Genomic DNA, 22,550 nt, shown 5'->3' on the forward strand with positions numbered 1-22,550 from the left:
ATTTATTTTGGCTGCAGTTTTCTAAATTTGCTTTCATTTTATCATCGTTAGATCGATTACCATTCGGTTTGTTGGAAAAGCTCAAACACTAGCTCTGAAATTGAAATCTTAGTGGTTTCTCGCGAATTCATCAGTATTATTTTAATGGATTGGAATAATCATTGTTGAAAACTATATTTTTTAAGCTTTTATCAAACTTTACTCACTTCTCCAAATTTAACGTAATTAACCCCTAATTAAGATTACTTTAAGTAAATTCAATACTTTTTTTTGTTATTTGGAAACTTGTTTCATCAAATTTGACTGAGTTTTGACTGAGTTAGAGGAATTTTTCGAAAATATGTAAAATTGCACCGGGCATGCAAGAGTTACCTTTGACAAGTATGTGAATCTTGCAAATGTTGCCTTTTAGTACACGTAAAAATTTCTTAGTGTTGCAAGATCAATATCTTTTGATTAGTATTTTTTATCACGAATTTTCAGGTGATCAATTTCACCCCACTGATCAATTTCATCCCATTTCACGGTACCTATAGTTACCAAAAAGGGAAAACTTTATCGCGGACGTCGTGGTTTCTTTCACGAGAAACATGGTGTCTAGTATCAGCACTTTATTCTAGCGAAAGAATATTGGGAAAATGTACTATATCAGACTGTGCACGATTGAGCTGGAATTTTTCATGGGGACTTTTTTGAGGAGACGAAACTTTTGAGACCTATCGCTAAACGAAATTCTAAAAGTCGATTTCTATTGAATGTTGTTTTTGTATTGACCATTCTGGACTGTGCCACGGTTTCTTAGACTAGCAGGTGCATTGCAAGGTAAGCGTAATCGCCAACGACACTTCATCTTTTATGTTGTTCTCTCCTATCTATCTCGCCACTGATATCCCTGCTACAACGCAATCCGTGAGCGCACCAAACCACTGTTTCTTTAATCCCGTTTTGCTATATAACAGTCAAAATACTGGCATAAGAAGGAAAGAGGAAACTCACAGATAAATACTCTCAATTCTTTTCGTGCGTGTTTGTCGTTGAGTAAGACAACCTCGAAAAAATCCAAAGTTTTAGTTGAAACTCTTTATAATTATCGCAAACTGGTTTATTTCTGGTTTAAGTCAGATTTCGTTTTTTTTTATATTGTAATTCTGCATCAATTTATGCAAAAAAAGTGTCAAAACGGCACACTTTTGTTCTCTATGGCTCATGTAGCTTAACTTAATTGAGACTGATTGCACATATCAATGGTTGCTGCTCCGTGATTGACCAGAGTCAGTAAAATTGCATATTGGACTGACCATTCTCATTGTATAAGTTCTAGTGACTCAATTAGACGAGATGTGGACGAGAAGGATGCTATTTGGAGACCGTATTAATATCTGCAGCTCCACAAAGGCCACAGGGAGGAGATTTTTGTTAGTATGAGAGGGTACGTAGGATTGGAATTCATCTTGATAAATGATGCGAATATACAACCCACTGATTAGAGAAGTACAATTAGCTTATTTATGTTTGGTACCGGTTAAGTAAAAGAGACAGTAAGAATGCTGTTGGGGTCGCGCACAAGTGTATGTGGTTTGGTCCAATACAGCACAATTGACTTGAGAGCAGTTAAAACCAACAGATAATGGGATACTTGTGAGCGGTATATCTCTCTGAAATACAACATAATATACTACACGTTACGGATCTGATTTGAAATAACATTTTTTAGAAAAGCTGTTAGGACCATGCACAAAACTGTGTGTGTGGTTGACTTAAAAGAAAGGCAAAAGTTATTATGTTTTCTATTTTGAAACAAAGTTTTATTCTTATTAAGCCATGTTGGCTTTATAAGAATATTGTTGAGGCCACGCAAAAGAGTGTGTGGTTTGTTTAATAAATTTTGGAAGTAAATTCAATTCTAGAAGAATACATTAATGATGATGCACTGACAGATCAATATCTACGAAAAGCTATGCAAAAGCCTTCAATGCAAAGATATGGGTTTGAAAAATATTTAACTTGTTCCCATGAAAAATAAAATAAAAAAGCTAGTTAGGAACCCTCAGAATAACTTTAAATGGACGTAGAGCTTAGCAAAATTAATGGGCTGTGATGTTGAGTTGATCAAACAAACATGCTTCTATAGAAATAAAAATCACATTATTTAGAAGCATATTTGTTTAACTAAAACTTACAGAAAAAATTTTGTAAAAACGTTAAGTCAAATATTTCAAAACGTTAGGGTAATTACAATATCCCAACAGTGTTTATAACGGTATATCAGTTCTTAATTTAACATTGGCTTCGAAGAATAATTCCTTGTAGTATAAACCAAGTGTCACGCGCCCGAATGGACTGCGGTACCGCAATTGTCCGCAACATAGACAACCAAACGCTAGCCATTTTGCACCGAATTAAAATGTCACATTTTATGTTGCTCCGTTTAATCCACGACGAATAATCGTAACTCCAGCAAGCCTCAATTTATTTAATGTTGGCGACGCATAAATGTCTACTCAATTGGAATGTTCATCAGTGAGCGTGTAATTTAACGGACAAGTCGTACTGCCGTCGTTGAAGAGGGTTCCGCCTTACAGCGAAAGTGCAAGTGCCAAAACTGATTATCATCTCTGAAACTGCTCAAACTCGTATAGGGGTCAGCATCGTGAGAGAAAAAAATCGTCAGAATTTGTATATCCGTTCCTATTAATTTCATCACGTCTTAAACTGCAATGAAAATTACTCCCATGCCAGTGTTGTCCATCTCAGAAGAGCTAGTTAGTACATTACTTGCTTGTAGACTCTAACCTTTCTGCACTGCTTCTTGGTAGCAGCTGGTTGCGTGAGTACAACTAATTCTTCGTCCACATCGTTCGTGGACTCAAGGCATAAATATTTAAATTGAAAATAATGAAAATTTATTATTCCCAACCCTGCCACTTGTAAATCCTTTCTCCGGTTTGGTGTTTGTTCTTGAGGAGCGCACACGCTATACACTTCGTCGTTAATTGAGATGCATTATCTGAAATAAACCAGCAGCGAACTATCGCCCATAATTGTTCGAACATTTTTAGTGACCCTAGTTGCTACACAGATATCGTGCCACTCCCACGCCGCGCCATCTAAACCCGGGTGTGCTTGGCAAAGTGTATCGTAAACGCACTGGCGGTGGCTTAGCAAAACAGACGACGGTGATGTTGCATAAAATGACACACCATTATTGGAAATCGGGTATTTTCCCCGGCATGGCTAATAGCATCCATTAGTGCAGACCGCTGCACTCTGCCAAGTGATTTTGCTTCTCGTTATGGAAAATTATTCGTTTTCATAGTTGATCCAGTTCAGTGATTCAATGACTTGAGTCACCCTAAGGCTTTTCCAAAGTGGCCTTCAGAAACACAAACAATCTTTACGAGAACATAACGTTGAACGTAAAACTTTGCCTTCTTCCAGCAGCCAGCGGCAGAAGCCATAGCTGTCTTGAATATGTTATTACTTTCGAACTTTTCAGCCGAATTTACCTGTTCAAACCACGACGCTTCAGCTCCGTCAAATTTTCATCTACCTCCAGAATGTACGGTTTTCCCATGTGCAGATCACTGTCAGTATCAAACCGACGCGGGACCTGCACCGACTGTTGTAAATTAGGACATATCAGATATGCATTTTCCATCCCTTCGCCCGTGGGAACCGCACGATATGGTTATGGTAATGTGTTATTTTATCACCCTCTTCCACCTACAGGTGTGTGTTTGTGTGCAAAGAATGAAAATGTGCGTTCCGTGCCATGCATCGTGCTTAACTGCTCTCCGGTGACTTTCCGATAAGCAGAGAATGTCATCCGGATGTCCCTGCCGGTGCAATCAGCGCCTTAGCTAGCTAAGAATCGTGTGTAAGAAGATGGAAGTGGAAAACTTTTACCGCAGCCTGGCAATCTATCGTGATTGTACTTATTTTGGAGTACCCACTGCTGGTGGTGAGTTGGTGATGGCGGCGATAGTGGAGACAGCTGGGGAATAGTATAATTGCTTTGTAAACTTCAATCTTCGCCAGAATTATGCCGCTTATCTGATAAATTTAAATCAGATTAGTGATTTATCATTCGAGCATTTGTAAGTTTTTTCTTCTCCAAAAAAGCAAATTCCTAGGAGTTCCTTTGACGACTTATCGTGTTGATGATGGAAAAAATGAAACTGTTTCCGTTAGGTTTGCGTTACATTCAATTACAACGAAACGACGACCCAATTACTCTCAGCTGAGAGCAAACAGCTGGATGCAATATGGTTGCACCACGAAGGGCGGACGCCAAGAGTAACGTACTTCGGAACACAATCCAAGCTGTTACTATAACTGACGTCGCTGTTTGTTTTGGTTTGAAATATAGCATGGATCTGTTTGCTTTTCCAACAGTTTTGAAGAAAACAAGCGTTGACGTACATAAATTTTACTTGGAACCCTAACAGAAAGTTAGCGTATAAAAAATTAATAATTTGGAATATTCTATTTCATCGCATAGCGCAGACAAAATCACTCGAATACACGTTATCTAATTGGTGTGCTCCGTTGGAAATAAAGACTTTCGAGAACGACAATTCTCGCTGAGACAGTGTCACTGTTGATACGTAGCCTTTCAAAAGGGATATGTATGTATCTATGGTTTGAAAATAATAAAAACAATTGAAAACCTCTCTGTTTAGTTCAAATTAATGAACCCCTCGGGCACCTCAGGGTCAAACGTTTTTTTAAAAATGTTGCGTTGTGAGCAATTCGTAATCCTTTTTTTGATCAATATCTCTAAAATTTGTCAGTGAACGCTTTATAAACAGCAATTCATTTTGAAGAAGAACTTTCACTTGAAATAGAAAAAAACTAAACACCACTTTGGGTTTCATTATTATTATTATTATTATTATTATTATTATTATTATTATTATTATTATTATTATTATTATTATTATTATTATTATTATTATTATTATTATTATTATTATTATTATTATTATTATTATTATTATTATTATTATTATTATTATTATTATTATTATTATTATTATTATTATTATTATTATTATTATTATTATTATTATTATTATTATTATTATTATTATTATTATTATTATTATTATTATTATTATTATTATTATTATTATTATTATTATTATTATTATTATTATTATAGGTTCATTAATTCATCTGACTACATTTGTCTACATGAATAAAACTTAAACTACTAACTATTACTTTTCCGCTATTATGGATTGGAAGCTTCAAGATACGTTTATAAAAGTAGGTGAAAAACAAGGCTGCCTTGCCAGATCTTTTTTCGTAATTGAAAAACCACTGTGTATTGGAAAAGACAAAACTATTACATTTTTATTAAAAACCTTTTTGTCCTTAAAAGGACAGTTTGTCATTGTTCTAGTTGCAGTTGGATGCTAATTAAGCTCTTCTGCTTCTACCTTCTGACACTTCTCTGTTACCTTCATTTGGTTTATTTTTGGTGTCTTTTTGGTCTTGTTTCTAGTCTCTTTTTAGTCTTTTTTGGTCCTAAAGTTCCTAGTTCCTCAGTCGCTACCAGCTGTGTAATAAATTCGTGATATCCGTGCTGAAAAAGCGTTAATACAAATATTTAAAAATACGAATTGATTGGTGCATGAAACAAGGAAATGTAGTCCAACTATAAAAATTTGATTGATAGCTATAAATGATTTAAACGTTAAATAAAAAAAATCTTTCCATGAGATGCAAGAGAAATCTAGTTATTAATCCGTACGTTAAAAAAAATATGATCATTCCATGTGAAGTGATCACGAAAAATCACATACTTGGACACGACCATCATAGATTTGCTAAAAGTTTTGAAAATTATTCAAATGGTGCCATTTTGACAAAATCTCAATTTTGGTGTCGATTGGAATATCCCCCGCTTATGGTCAAAACTTCTTTGTTCTCTTTTTTACATTTTATAGACGTCAGACGAACAAAAATTACTGATAGGGAATTTTAGAAAAATAAATTTCTTTTTAGGGTCTTAGTAGAATGGAATTGAATATTGAGAATAGGTTATATTTCCATTTAATTCTACTGCAAAAAATCGAATACCCTTTAATCGAATACCTTCCGCAGATACGTATTTCGGTCCACATAAGTACTGATGATGGTTGTTTGTAGCAACCGAAATACGTATCTGCGGACGGTATTCGATTAAAGGGTATTTGATTTTTTGTAGTAGAATTAAAGGGAAACATAACCTATTCTCAATATTTAATTTTTGTAGTAAATAAATCAAGAAACCTAAAAAAAATTTTTTTTCTGTAAGTGTTGCCAGATTTATTAATTATGTGTTTGAAAACTAAAATTGCAGTTCTCGGCCAATGCAGCCACTTTTATTAAAAATGTGATAGTATCATCGTGTTACTCAGAAAATTTTATATGCCATTCTCAAATTATAATAATTTTATGAAAATAATTAAATTAATTATTTTTTCTTCCAATTTATAGACGTTAGATATCTGAAAAATACTGGTAAGTGATTACTGAAGAAAATAAACCAGGAAATCCAGAAAAGAATTTTTTTTTTGATCGGAAGTCTCACCAGATAGATTATTTCATATTTAAAATATGATAAGCTTTTCGGCAAATGCAGCTATTTTTTTTAATTTAATAATTTCAACGTATATTTCCGAGTATTTTACATGAGAAACATGTATCACCCCAAGGTAATTGTTAAAATTGAAATATTTAAAACTATTCTCGTAAAAATTTTATATAATGTTACTACATATTAGTGTTTCTTAGGTAAAATTTTCCAAGAAACGCGATGAAATTATAGTATTTTTAGACGTCTTACGTTTATAAAATGTAAAAAAGAGAACAAATAGGTTGAGATCAGAAAATGACTCAAATTGGGATTTTTATAAAGTGACACTAGATGAATGCAAAGTCTATGATGGTCGTGTCTTAGTTGTATGTACACTAGAGTGGGACAAAAAATAAACTTTAGCTCCCATGCCCTTTTCGTGTTCCTTATGGGTCCTATAACAACTGTGTAACTTTTCAGATCGATCGGTGAAACGCCCGATTTGCCCCTGATTTTTATAGTTTCCATACGATTTTATATGGGAAAATTCTCTTGTTCAATACTTATTCTCTAGAGATGTTCAGTTGGCTCTTAAAAATATATCAATACATGATATTCGTAGGAAATTTTCCTGGGAAAAACTTCTCTGAAGACCGTAAGGCGCTACAATGCTTGTAAAAACAGCTATTAACCCCAAACTGATTGAATATCTGACGGACGGCTCACCATTGAAATTTTTAGGAGCCAACTGGACATCTCTATAGAAAAAGTTTTGAGAAAGTGGTTTTTCCCATATAAAATCGTATGGAAGCTTTATAAATCGGGCGCAAATCGGGCGTTTCACCGATCGATCTGAAAAGTTAAACAGTTGTTATAGGACCCATATAGAACACGAAAAGTGCATGGAAGCGAAAAAATAACACCATCGCTTTTTTCCCATATAACCGTGTCTCAGTCTAATGTACACTTCGTATGGAATGACCCAACACTTTTCGTTTCTAAACTGAGGATATTCGGCTTCAGAGCAGGTTTTACTTTTCATTTGGCCAGGTATCACTTGGGGTTTTTAATAAAATGGTGAAAAAATGCATGGGGGAATTGTTCCATTATTCGTCTCAGCGCATATATATCCATTCTATACAACATAAAAATATAATTGAAATCAGGAAAAAAAACACATATTTTCTAACTAAACCAATCTACTTATTCATGGAATAAATTCTTCCTAGATTATTCACTTAAAAGCTCTAAATTTGATGTTACAGTCGTGCATCTGCACTCGAAAACTCATTTATTTCAATCACCAACCTCATAAAACAAAATCCGCGCATAATTAAAAGTTGCCAAATCAGTTTATGTTAATACAAAAAAATCAGACTGAAAATATAGAACCATTCCTACATAATTGATATAAATCGACAGCACTGCAGTGGTTATCTAGGTTACCAATTTTGCAACTACATCAGATATCTGAATACATCAGATGACTGACAGTGCGCTTAATATGAGAGTGTCGTGAGATGAATAATCGAGCAGTGATTCAAGTTTTGAGATGAATATGAAAGCGTTGTGAAAAACGGTTTGTTTTACAAAATTTGGAATAATTCTAGCTAAATTTACTAAATTTACAATGCTGAGCGATTCCATAAGAGCATGTAAGCGTATTTTGTTTATTTGTTCAATGATTTCGTAAAAATTTGGTTTTTAATCCGTGCATTGTTCGTGAATATTGGCTCAATGAGATGAATAATGGAGCAAATACCCTATATCTTTTAAAATACAAAATATGCCAAATTTTGCAACAGAAATTGCAAACTTAGGATTATTCGAGGCCAAACGATCATCTTAAGTTGATTGAATGAATTGCTTTTTTTGAAAATGACGGTTTTATATAATTTTCTAAAAACAAATGATTCATATTGACGGATGTCTACACTGCCGTGAGATAACAAAATGACGTAAATGCCATTTTTTCGAATATGGGGTTTTTATACCAATTTGTTCGTTATTCAAATGACGATCTGTTGGTATCTTCCTTTCAAAGATTACATATTCATGGGTTGCATAAAATCAAGGAAACAAAGTGATGTAGACACCATTTTCATACAAATGTGACAAGTAACACGTTCGTTTTTGGGCCGTATCGAAAAACTGATCAAATGGATGTACGTCACAATGTCATATTACGGCAGTACAGTGAAGTACTTTTTTACGCGGGTTACTTTTCTCCATAACTCAAACACGGTACAAGATATCAACCTCATTTCAATCACGTTTTCTGTTTCAGGCCAAAAGTAATCATATATCCGTTTTCAAAAAAATCACAATTTTTGGTGCAAATAATGGAAATTTAAAAAAAGCATTTTAATCTCTGGATTGCCCACTATCATATTCAAACGAGGTTCAAACATTTTGGAAATGGTTCACTTCGTTATATTTCTAACTCAAAAAAATCCATATTTCTAATTTTCAATGACAATAATGCAAGTCTATCGTCAGCTCCACATTTACTGCTTGAAATAGAAATCAAAAAAATCTTTTCACGCGATTCCATACCAATTTGGCACGCATCCCTCCCGTAGAAAAGATCTTAGTGCACTTAACGGATTTTTTCTGATATCTGTGTTGACAAGGAGTCTGATATAAAATTCACAACTTCAACTGTTTCAAAAATTCTTTATTCACTTACTTAATTTGTTGGCCGATGGACCGTTTTCTGATCTGAGGCCATACGAATTAGAGATGTTTACTTTTTCTGACTTGGGCAGCCGTTCATCTTCTTCCACCGTGCACATCCACCGAGTACGAGGCCAGCCACGGACTCGACGGTCTTTTCCTCTTTTGCTGCTGAAGATAACTGAGGCGGTTTTCTCATGCAGCATTCTGGCTACATGTCCAGCCCGGTGAAATCCGTCACACTGTATTACCTTCACTATAACAGCATGTTTGTATGCGCCTGCGCTACACTCCATCTTCCAATTTACCGCCAAGTATCGAACGCAGAACCTTACGCTCAAAAACTCCGATCAGCTTCCTCCAGGGCAATGCTTCATGTCCACAAAGGGCCACCGGGAGGATCAGTATTCTACCAGCGCTAGTTTTATGCGAGTAGGCAAACTACGTAACCTATGTTGATTACGTAATCCGTAGAAGGCCCTATTCGTAGCTGCAACTTGACGCACCTGAAAAACTGGTAAATCTTAAATTCTTCCAGATATCCAACATGATTTTTGCCGGTTTCCATTCACAATGTCTCACTACAAAGTCAGGTCAGGTTAGATTTTGATCAAAGTTTTGCAATTTTTCTTTTGATGTATGCAATATCCTCCCAGTTGGTTTCGAGGTACGATACTGGCCTAACAAACCAGTCGTCGTAGGCTCGAGTCTCGGCTCGGGAGAGACTGTTAGTGTCAGTAGGATCGTAGCGCTAGCCCCGCAATTGTCCTGTACACTTAATAGTTGGCTGCGAAGTCTGTGTATAATAAACAGAAGGTCGAGTTCCGAATAGGAATGTAGCACCAAGGCTTTGGTTTGCTTTGCTTTTGTATGCAATATCTCCAAGTCTTTTATACGAACCAGTGATCCTTTGTCACACAAAATGATTACCAAATGATTGCCAAATTTTTTATTTGTATAATTTTATTTGGAATTTAGAGGTAAGCCTGATAACGTAAAATTTCGCACAAATTTTTATTAATATTCCACCGAATTTATTTGAAGCCTACTGACAATTTAGACTGCCGAAGCGACTTCATCTCTCGCACTGTCAACTCTTCAACACGCCCTGTGAAGGGCCAATTGTGTTTCGAATTCTCCATTAAAAGGTGGGGCAACGTAATTTTTCTTTCATTTTCAGTAAGTAAAAGGGTGACCCGGTTGGTTTGCGATGACAGTTTTCATAAAAGATTCGCTAAGCTACTGCTGCTGTTTGCTAGAGCGAAAATTTTTTTTTTTGGGCGGCGAGAACCTCTGCAATTGTCGTCTTTGGAAGTAAGGCTTTCAGAAATGTTCTACTCAGCGGAATGCTCTAGAACAGGCCTTTTGAGTCCTAAATTCTAAGGGCTTGGCGTCTTTTGCTCGATGAAGTACTTTTTGAGTATTTTTTTCGGCAGAGTACCTGTAGTACAATCTGGAAAGTTCTGCTTTAGAATAATTATCTCAGTGCAAAATTTGCACGTAGTTTACTGGCCGCATATGAAACTCGACTCGAAAAAGGCTCTTATTCAGTTCGAATTTCACGTAGTAGTGAATTGGTCACCAAAACGCGACATTGGGCACTAGAGGGTTAAGCTCCATTATATTCGCGCAATCCGTAAAAATCACTGCGCAATATCAGAAAGTACAAGTAAAAAGTACGGCAACCTCGATCAAACAGAGGGTATCAAATGTCTACAGTTCTCGTGGTCAAAAAACACCTGCAACTGTTTTGTCTGGAAGACGAGTACAAACTGAAGAAGCTGGGAGTGATAATTATTATATCATATCATGATGTTTGGTATCCATTGGTTAATATATTTTGTTCAATTATATGAAGCTATTAGAACTCTGCCCTTCTAAAATCTACACGCTCATATTAATTTGTCACAGAATATATTTAGTGAAGAAATTGTGCGCTGGCATAGAACTACCTCCGAATAGTAGGCTTATCAGGTAATGCCCTGAAATTATAATGAATTCATCAACAGAGTCAAGTTTCAGTTTGCAGTGTATAACCATTTTTCAAAAATAGGAAGATCCTTTTTATAAATACAAGCTTTGCTAGAATTTACAGATGTGTGCAGCTTCATACGTTGTTGAACAGAAATGATTAACAAACTTAGATACAAAGCACAAGAAGTTACATGGTTCTGAACTGTCAGACAAAAATCACTCAAGCAGGGAGGCGATGCTTTCTTGTCGGCGGCACTAGAAGGATATAAACGTATAATAACGGACAATATGCCGGCTGTTGATTGTCGTTTGACACTCGAAAAGTTTTCTGATTGATGCCGTTGAAACTGATTTGTTATCGATCCATGAAAGTAACAATGTCCTTTCAATCTTTTACAATAGTACATACAAACCCTTTCGACGTTGTCTATCACGTTACCGACAGTTCGTCTGGTATTGATTCTGTTATCTCCCGTGGCTTCATTCGCCAAACTGTCCAAAATTCCAATGAATCGAAACACCAAATTTCCAGCAGAAAAAGAATACAACCAGTAGTCGCGCCAAACGGAACGCCCGGCTTGTAATGAATTAAACAAAGCCTATCAATAATCAATAAGAACGCGCGATCGCATCCCCTTCTTAACGATGCGATTCAGATAAATGCTGTGTTCGTTGAAAAAATAAACAGCTTCCTTCTTCCCACGTGCGTTTCGTGGACCCGTGTCCAATCGAAAACGGTTTATCGATTTATGCTCGACACCAGTCGCTACCGCCCCGGCGACGATGACGACGGATGCTGCTGTGTTGTATGTTGATGCTTTTGGCACCCAGTGTTAAGCTACCGTTCGCTCCGTTGGGGGTATCTGGCGCTAGTTTAGTCTCGGTTAACTTCGGTTGTGACCAACATTGGTTCAGTGACTCAAACCCGGGTCGCATTAGACTGAACCGTTTAGCTTGATTCTATCGAAATTCAAACGGTTGCCGTGTATGAATACTTCATTCGACGAATGAGAAAACGAAGAAGTTTCCCCGTTTTTGTGCATACCTTATTAAATTGAATCCTCCTTCCAGACTGGTTTATTATACGGTAGTCTAACAACATATGGTGCACCCGTGCTCTCGAAATAAAATTCATTTTGTTTGTTGTTGTTGTTGTTGCTGCAAGCGCACGGAAATCGCTTTTTCCTCGTTTTCTTGGCTTCGCGCTGCATACCCGATTTTCGATTCCCACCGCGCCTACCCGTTTATGAATGGATATATGAAGCTTGTAGAGAGACGAAAAAAAACGATGAAAAATGGGCAAATCAGTTTCGACAGTGCGCACAAGTCGGCATGTATGCGTTGCACATGTGCGCAGTATTGTTTGGATTGTTTTTTTTTTGCGAAGCTGCGTTCTGAAGAGGCCTTCCTTGAAGGACCATACACGGTTCTTGTTCGAGGGAAGCATGTTTTGTGTGTTTTATATTTCGGAACAAAAGCAAGGAAGTTCAGTTGGATAATAAAAACCGGAACGGCACAAGACGGTGTGCAGTTCAACAGGAGATGTTGGAAATCTGTCATAGGTACTCTGTTATCAAGATACACCAGTTTGAATTGAATCTGGTTGAAAGGCACGCGCTTCAACTGGTTTCAATTTTTAAGATCCACTTTTAGGATTCGTTTAAACAGATATTAGAAAAGCTGGTAGTCTTATTAAAGTTTAATTGTTGCTCTTTTGAAAGCCTATCTCGGAGAAGTTCTATAGCCCCAGCTTGTTACGATGAAGTTATTGCTTTGAATTGACGTGCTTTTGCTCTCCATCATTCCCCGGCAGCGATCCTCTTCGGGTTGAAACTGTGTGGTGGTTTGGTTCATTAATTTTAATGAGAATGTTCTGTGTGTCAGTAGCATCACTTCTCAACTATCACCATTCACATGGTTTGGCTTTTGCTGCACGTCAAACTATGTAGAAACCATCGCACCGGGAGAAATGTGATGCCTGCAAGATACCTACGTGAATTGTGTCCTGTGCAAACACTCACTACACTCGAACAAGGTTGAAGTGTCCTCTATCAATACGAATCTCAAGACGGATGTTTGTGCCATACTATAAACTGTCAACAATCTGCAGATGAATTTTGCAGCTGATGCGTTACGCGCTAAGAGCAACGCGAATTCAAATTTCAATTTTGACTCAGAATCTGCAATTAACGTTTACATCTGAAATCATCTCTACAATTTTTTCATTGAATTTGTCATAACTTCTTAGTTTCTGATATCCTTTGGAAAAGTTAATGGCTCAAAAAAAAGTTAACCAACCAAAACCAGTTTATTTTTAAAGCATTCAATAATTACTGAATTATTTCGATCATTATAGAATAGTTTGCTGTTTGAAAATGCTAATTGCGAATATTGTTCTTCGTATTACGTTTTCTTTTCTAAGGTTCGCATTTCATGCCCAGTTATTATGATATTATCATTAATCGGATCCCATTCTCATTTCACTTATAACTATATTTTAAAACTGCAAGTAATTTGCTAACAGAAGAAAGCTCAGACATTTTGTAGAAAAAAATCTCTTTCCCGTTCGACTTTGCTCCCGGCGTTAACATTAAACTAGCAAAAGAACCCTATTCAAGGGGACGCTCAGAGGGGCCTGTTCTTGTGCAATGATTACCGTTAAGCTGAAAATTGAATTTATTTTCAAGTACTGATTGAAAGTGCGCAAAGCTGGAAATGATTTTCAATTTACGTTCTTTTCGGTTGAATTATAAATTAGGTGATTATTATTGGACCTCATCGAAAATTATGCGGATCGATTTACGCGGTTGAGCGGACGATCAAAAAATAAATTACTTGTCCGGAATTCAATAATTCAATCAGCACAAAACATGGTTTAGATGGGACCGATAATTTCCGCGCCGGCGGCTAGGTGAGGTCCAATGTTACAAACCAATGTTATTTGAAAAGCTCCCGCGTGCTGGTAAATAGGTATGTGCTTTGGTTATCGTTTCGCACAGAGCCATGAATATTTAATCGATTAATGGAGTACTTTACGAGGTGTTAGCTATAATGTTCCAGCCGTCCTCCAGCTCTCCACAGGGAGTGTGCCAATGCGAGGCACTGCGCTGCCGCTCGTAAAGTTTTCATGTTTTCAAAGTTAATAACAATTATATTTTTCATTTAGGAAACTGTTTTATACTGCCGAGGCGAAATGAACACTCGTTTGCGCTTTAATTGGCGGATAAGCCGATGCAGGCGACACTCTTATCCGCATAGCATCAACGTGCCCGTGTATATATTTATGTATGTATGTATGTACGTATATAACAGGAACGTGGTTTAATGAGCTGAACCTATGGGTGCTCGCTGTCCGGGTGGTGGATCATAAAATTTTAATTGAAATGATATCATCCATTTTGACGATAATGACGGCGACGGCTAGACCAGGGGAAGGCGAGTATTCGAACAAACCGTCCGGAATGCATAGCTTGAAGCCTGTGGGAAGAGAAAGTTACACAGGAGTACCGCATTCTGACATGGTCGTGTGCATGTTTAGCAGATTAGCTAGCTAGCGTTCGACCGTGGGAGGTTTTCGGTTGAAAATGTTTGGAAAATGTACCCTGTTGGCGCTCGTGATGTGAATTGAAACAAAGCGCCGTTTTCATGGAAAAGCGGACCAGGTGCGATCAGAAGTGAATCAATAATACTGATTATGATAAGTATAATTAACTTACCTAGACCGACATGGAACAGTTCTTATCATTTATATGACTGGTGATGAGATCGACATCCGTGCCCGTTTTTTCTCCATGTCATTAAAATCATAATCATGCTAATTTCACTCAACCCTTTGTCCCAACAAGCAACTGCTTTAACTCTAATATTCTTTTTTTTTTTGCTGTTGCTTGCTCCCGTTTATGCATGCGTTTTCATAAACGACTAACCGTTATGCGTCGCATTAAATTTATTAGCAACATTTTGCGTTCGTTTTTGGACCGGAAATGCAAATTTCAATTACATTCTCGTCTGCTGACAAGTGACACACATCTGGTGGTTGCTGAAACATGCAAGGGTTCAACCCCAAACAAAATCGTATAACGGAATGTATGAAATTTGCAATTTTTTGTCACTCAATTCTTATAGAATCTCGAGTATAATGCAAGCATGGTCTGAAAGGGAGTCTAAATTGGTATTATTTTCAACAGCATGCGAATAATTGCGATAGCTGTTCTTCTGTATCACTTTAAACTGTCTTTTTTTTAAATTTACTCATGGAATGTTGGTGCAGTCAACATTTACCTTTTTCTGTCATTTCTCTTATGTAAAAATAATGTTTCAATACCATGACTAATTTAGTGAGTTGATTCAGTTGATAGTACAGAACCATTTTGGTAATTGAAAAAAAAACAACTGTGGATGAAATACATTTTGTGTGGTGTATAAACTGCGTGATGTTGATTTTATCTGAATTAAATATTGTTTGAAATACTTTTTTAAACGGACACAGAGATCATCCGTTACAAGAACTTCGTCAATTACAGTTTAGCTAAATTAAAAAAAATTAAATAACTGCTTAAAATTCAGCTTTGACGTGAGATATGCATAGTCTCTTGAACTCTGATAGCGTCGCCGTACGTCTGATGTGTCTAGGCATCGAATTGTAGACATTTATTCCTTTAAAGAACAATGAATTTTGTGAAGCACCAGTTAAAAAATGTAGTGTTCTAATTTCTCCCGCATTTCTTGTGTTATATCTATGGATGTCACTTCCTCTAACAATTCGATCACACAAATATCGGGGCAGCAATCCATTAGCTACTTTAAAAATCAACACCATTGTCAGAAAAACAATTCGTTGCTTCACCGATAGCCATTGCAAAGCATCAAGGACGAGGAAGTGTATCTATTGCATCTCAAAATCAACCGCATTATTTTATTTTGCAAACGCTGCAATCTCGATATTTGTGTTTCATTTGCCAAAAATAGAATAGAAGTGCAAAAGTCTAGATGAGGAGAGATGATTGATTTATAGAGATGAATCTTGCTGAAAGTATTCAACTCCTTTTTCAAACGACAGAGGATTCCATATTTCTTGGCAATTTTCTTGATGACATTATCAATGTGAACATTGAACTTTAGCTTGTCATCAATAATCACGCCAAGATATTTGATCTCATTCACGCGATCGATTGTCTCACCATCAATTTCAACTGAGACATTTTCATTTACACGGTTTCGCGAAATAATCATGAATTTTGTTTTGTTGGTATTCAATTTTAGCTGTTTGAATTTCAACCATCCGCTCAGCGATCGCAAATCTTTGTTTAAACGCAATATGGCTTCTTCGAGATATTTAGCTGCAATGAACAATACTGTGTCATCAGCAAAAAGATTTATGTCACAAAAACGTAAGACTCTTCTCATATCATTAATGTACATAATAAACAAAATGAGCCCTAATACACTTCCCTGAGGTACACCAAGAGTGTTCCTTATGGGATCAGAGGTAAAATCATTGAAAATAGTCCTTTGAGTTCTGTCACACAAGTAGTTTTCAAACCATTTGTATGCAGTACTCGTAATTCCAAAGCGCTTTATAGTTTGTAACAATAAGGGCCTAGAAATCGTTTCAAAAGCGCGTTTAAAATCCAAAAAACACCGCAACAATAGTATCCTTACGCTCAATGTTTTCTTTCCATTTTGCTAACACCAAATTCAATGCTGTTTCACAAGAATGGCTTTCCCGATATCCTGATTGTTCTGGTATCAGCAAACCGTGAAAGTTCAAATATTGTAACAGTTGGCCTTTTACAGCAAGTTCTAAGATTTTCTCTAAAGTGTGCAACATATTGATAGGACGAAACTCTTCGGCTTTAATCGTCCCAGCAACTTTTTGTATCGGAATCATCAAAGACTCCTTCCAAATTTGTGGCACGTGCCCCGTTTGTAATGATTCGTTTATAAGGCCAAGTAGATCGTGACCAATAACATGAAAACAATCTTGCATACCTCTGGCATTAACGTTATCAATTCCAGCCGTTTTATGAAGAGAAAAACATATGTTTTTAAGTTGTTCTAGTTGGTGAAAGCTTTCAAAACTACAATTACCATTATACGGCCGTTTTATTTCATCCGGTTCATTAACCAATTCAATTGATTGATTGATCAATGAAACACTTTCGCTGAAATAATCATTGAACTTACTTGCAATTGTTGCCTCAGAATGTTCTTCAATGCCATCAAAAGTTATGGACCGCGGATTAAAATTGCAAGGTTTTAGTAATGACTTCAGTATTCTCCATAACTCTTTGCTGTTGTTTTTATGTTGATCAATTTTCCCCTGTATATATTCGCTCCGTGTTTTGTTCAGAGATTGTGAATATATATTCCTAGCAACTGTATAATTGTACCAATCATTATCATTTGCTGTTCTACAAAACTTCTTGTACAATTTGTCTCTTTTTCGCCTGAGGCGCAAAAGATTTAGATTGTACCAGTTGTTCGAGTTCTTAACAACAACATTCTTTTGTTTGACTAACTGATTAGTACAGTTTTTTAAAACATTGTTCAAGATAGTTGCTTTATCATCAAGGCTACGAGATAGGGAAAAATCCAAGTTTCTTGCAACAAGCTCCGAAACCTTTTGTTTCGAGTAATTTTTCTAGCACTTCAATTTTACTTGATTTATTTTACTTCCCGTACCACAATTATTTATAACAATCGTTTCATGATCGGTAACTTTTAAATTGGGACTCACCATTGCAAAAACGGAGTCAAAATTAGTATAAACGTTGTCAATCAAAGTCCTACTATGTCTGGAAATACGGGTATACTCATTAATTATTTGTTTCAAATTGCAAAATTCGGCTGAGCGCTTCAAATGATTCCAATTGAGGTTATCGCGCCAATTCATGTTAAAATCTCCGGTAATAAGGTTAAATTTACTACAATCCACAAAAACTTCGAACCAAGTTTCCAAAATCTCCATAAAACGCTGGTCACTTAAACTGGGATCGACATCGACTTTTCCTATAGCAAACACACGAAAGTAGGCACCCAAAACTGGCTGGTTTTTTTCCCCGATCCAGTTACCGTTTTTCTTTTCTTCCCTTCCAGACAAATTCAATTTGTTATTATAGGATTTCAATCGCAGGGGCAGCAAAAAATGGCGACACACAGAGCGCGAATTTCGTCGAGCCGGAAGTGCAAAACCGATTACCCGCTGCGTGTTTCTCTATCTACGTGTGTGGGTGGAATGTGATTCCCCGAAATGAGTCATAAATTGAGTTGAGGAAACGACCCGGAACAAGAATCGAACCGAAACTCTATAATGCAAACGGGGGACTCAATTTTTTTCGACTTGACTGTTTCATCCAAATGGAAATTTCGCACATGCGTGCGTCGTAAGATAGTAATTTAGTTTAAAATATTTCGTAATAAATTTTTATTTTTTGGAGAGATTTTCTTCTAAAAATTTGAAAAATAACACCAACTTATTCCAGAGCTTCTCAGATCTGAATCATATGTATATTTGGTATATTTGCTACCAAACAAGATTGCATGCTTCATCAATCATGATTTTTCTCTTCAAGCGTATCTTTTAGCATTCACAAGTAGACCAAATCGAGTCTCTGTATATTGGTACAGTTTTTTTTAAATATGTGAAGATTTTTGCAGACTTCTGCCTGCTTTTGCCCAATTTTTTCCAGCTTAGATTTATTTTTGGCTCCCAAGTAGGCTTTTCGGGTTATCGAGACATTGTTTAAACTCATCTGGCGTCCCCGATGAAAATATAGTTTAATGGTGTGCAGTTGATATTGATACTGTTTTAAAATGTGATTATTTATGATGCACTTATAGCACACCAAGCTAGCTTGGTAGCGGTTTAGACCAAGAGACATTACCAATGCCTCTGGGGCCGCGCACAGGTGTGCATGGTTTATTTCAATGGAGCACAACATTGACCGATTTTTACAATATAATGTTATTGGAGCCACGCATATACGACTACACGATGTGAATCTGATTTAAACCAATAAACCACAAGAAGGCCAATCACGAGTATCAGAAACGCAGAAACGCACGTCGAAAAACGCTGACCTTTCAAAGATATACTTTGCGTAGCCATTAGATTATTCAAGATATTCATAAACCGAACGAAACCTACTCCGATTGGCGACACGCTTATATCAAAGCAATTGGTGAACAATCTCCGTCTAAACGGACAGCCCGAATGAATGAATCTCTACTACTGCGGCGGAAAGAAAGGTTTGTGTTGTCATGTCTTCGCGATATTTGACGGAATCGAACACCGCTGCGCGCGGTTCTCGCTCATTACGAGAATATCTTTCTTGTCAAACACCGCGATCCTATGTGAATGACGCGCGCGAAAATCATATACAACCCGAAGCATCTAAGTATTAATATAAGTGACTAATAATCCTGAATAGCTTCAAGAAAGCAAGCGCACTTCGGCAGAGGCGGTCCTTTATCGCGTAGCTATTAAATTAATCTTGATATTTATCGACCAGAGGAAACCTATTCCGGTTTGCAACGTGATTAAATAAAACCGACGAACGAGCAGTCTCCGACTGAACGGTCAACGTGAGACATGAATAAAGAAGACACATCGGATGGTCACTACACTCTGAAAACCCTTAGATCTACTTAACTAACCCGAACCGAAGACGCGTTAACACCGGAGCGTTATGCACGGCAGCACTAATCCCTTTTACCGACGCAGACGCACAGGGACACGATGTTTCGCACCGGTTCTCTCTTTTAATAAATAAACTAAGATACCTACTGAGTATAGAAACTGGCAAAGTTTCATGCCTCCAAAGCCTAAAAACTAGGAAAATGCAAATATGCATACCGTGCTGGATCGAAACCCGTACAGCATTAAAATCCGCACACCTTGATGTCCCCTCAGTTCTAAGCACTATAAAAATTAAAACCCATATGATAGTTACATGTACATTGTACATGTAATCATCATATGAATTTTCACCCTTACAACGCTTAAAACTGAAGAAAAACATCACGGCGTACGGACCCCAACACTGAAGAATTATTCATATACTAGGTTCTCTGCCGACATAAATAAACCACGTACCAGAGACATGGAAACAAGCAGCCAACGTATTATATATGATATATCTTATTCACCAAAAACCACTCGAACAACGCCAACACACATACTATCGAACAATTGAACCAAGCAATCGAACGAAGAAAAAAAAACAGCATCAATAACATCAGATTTGCACACACAAGCAAACGAAAGCTATGCAGAGTGTTTAACTGATAGACTTCGGCTAAACTGCATGTTTTAATTATAAGTCTTGTGCGAGTCAACATGTTCAATGATTTATGGCACAATTAGGCATCACTGATTATAGCAAAACTAATTCCAATAAGATTTCGTTCAGTTGGAATATTTTCACATTGTGATGGGAAATGACAAGACGAATATGAGTGTAAGTAAACAACATTGAATGGATAAAAAGGAATACTTAGCTTTTGGGCTTTTCAGATGTTCAGCTGAGAATACTATTTCTCAAGACGAGAAACACTTGTGAAATATTTTTTCTTTGGTATAGAACGGTTTATTTTTTTTTTTTTTCAAATACGTCACTGTTAGTTTCTTACTCTCGCTCGCACACTAACACCTCACACCGTCACCGTCACTTAGGTAACGAAAAAAGAGTAGAAAACAAGCCGAAAGAAACACATTTTTAAATTCAATTTTCGCTTGTAAGACAGTTTGTTTTGGACGAACTTTACACATTTCACACGCGGCGACCCGAACTAGAGAACCCTACATATATTTAACGATATATTAACACCAAAATCACTGAAAAATCACTAGTTATCGGCACGTTTGAAAAACACGTTGCAGCCGGCTAGTACTGTGCTGCCAGACTTTTTTTTCTAGTAAATGAACATTGTGTTACTTTATAATAACAGCATTTCATTTTGCTGCCAACACTTTCGACACAGCAAGAATGGGTGATGACTTGTCCAAGTGATCGCAACCGTCTCTCGCATCCGATATTTATTTCTCGCGTATTTACACTTCTCTTCTATCAGCGAAGAGTGAGTGTTAGGTTTGTAGAACAATTAAACAATATAATTTCTGAAAGGGAACGAACTATCTCAGCGAATCCACATTAGACGGTTCCCATGTAGAGGAGCGGCCAAAATTACCAAAATGCGAACTTCACATTCAGGAAGATTGGATCTCATGATTTTGTAGTTTTTGATCTATATTTGCATAATTTCTGAACGAAGTCTTGATACATGCAACGGTTCGTAGTTACCTCTAACAGAAATTAGGAAAAATATCTTTTATGAATGTAATGGAATATAAAAAATCCTACTAAAGCTGCTATCGTATATTTACATACAATTGAGAGTTTATTATTTTAACCCCACAGAATCTGCCGTAGGCGACAGAGAAAAAGTGAAACTTTCATAATTTTGACCATCACAAACATCATTGTGTAAGCACAGTTCCTGATAGTGTGCCTGTGAGCCCTACTTATGCCCTTCATGATTCTATAAAAGAAAATGGCGGAAAATATGCGTTTTTGTAGAAAAAAATGGTTGAAAATTTTTCATTTTTTTGCAACTTTTGAATTTTAGGGTGACTTATCTTCAAATTCTTCGTATATCACAGCAATTTAGTATGTGGCACCGAATGATTAAAGCCACAATCGAACAATAAGTTGACTCAAGCAATGACACAATCTGTCGCGGCCGTCCTATTAACTAAATGCGACATCAACTATTACAGATTTTGAACAGCAAAATGCCTTTCTCAAGGCAAATTAACAGGTAATTGAAGGTTAATAACTTTTTGACAATAACACAAGCATTCTGTGCTGGATCCTAGCAATCAAATTCTGTCGCGATAAAAAAATTTACTTTTTTTATTTACCTAATCCCCCCACTGTTGGGACAGCACAAAGGCTGCGATCAGCATAACCGATTTTGAACCACAACTGCCCTATTCTCTTAGAACGCCTAAACAAAGGTGATTAATTCGACTTTACAGTAATAAATTAAAGTCGATTCAATCGATCTACATGAACAGAATTTCGTCGTCTCCCAGTTGCTCAGTTGCAACATGATGCAACACGCAACAGCGAGCAAACGAAATCGCTTGATGTTATAAACCGCAACACGATATGGGTTAAAATCGTTGCGTGTGTGAGAGCACCATCGGTGTTTATTCACTGTATACAAAAATCAAATGCGAATTGTGGAATAATTCGTCTAAAGAACATTGGAGAATGGTAAAACTGAACAGAAAGGCGTGGCCTATTTCGTAGCAATCATCGGCTATAAA

Source organism: Wyeomyia smithii, chromosome 3 (genome assembly GCF_029784165.1).
Source record: "Wyeomyia smithii strain HCP4-BCI-WySm-NY-G18 chromosome 3, ASM2978416v1, whole genome shotgun sequence".
Classification (NCBI taxonomy): domain Eukaryota; kingdom Metazoa; phylum Arthropoda; class Insecta; order Diptera; family Culicidae; genus Wyeomyia; species Wyeomyia smithii.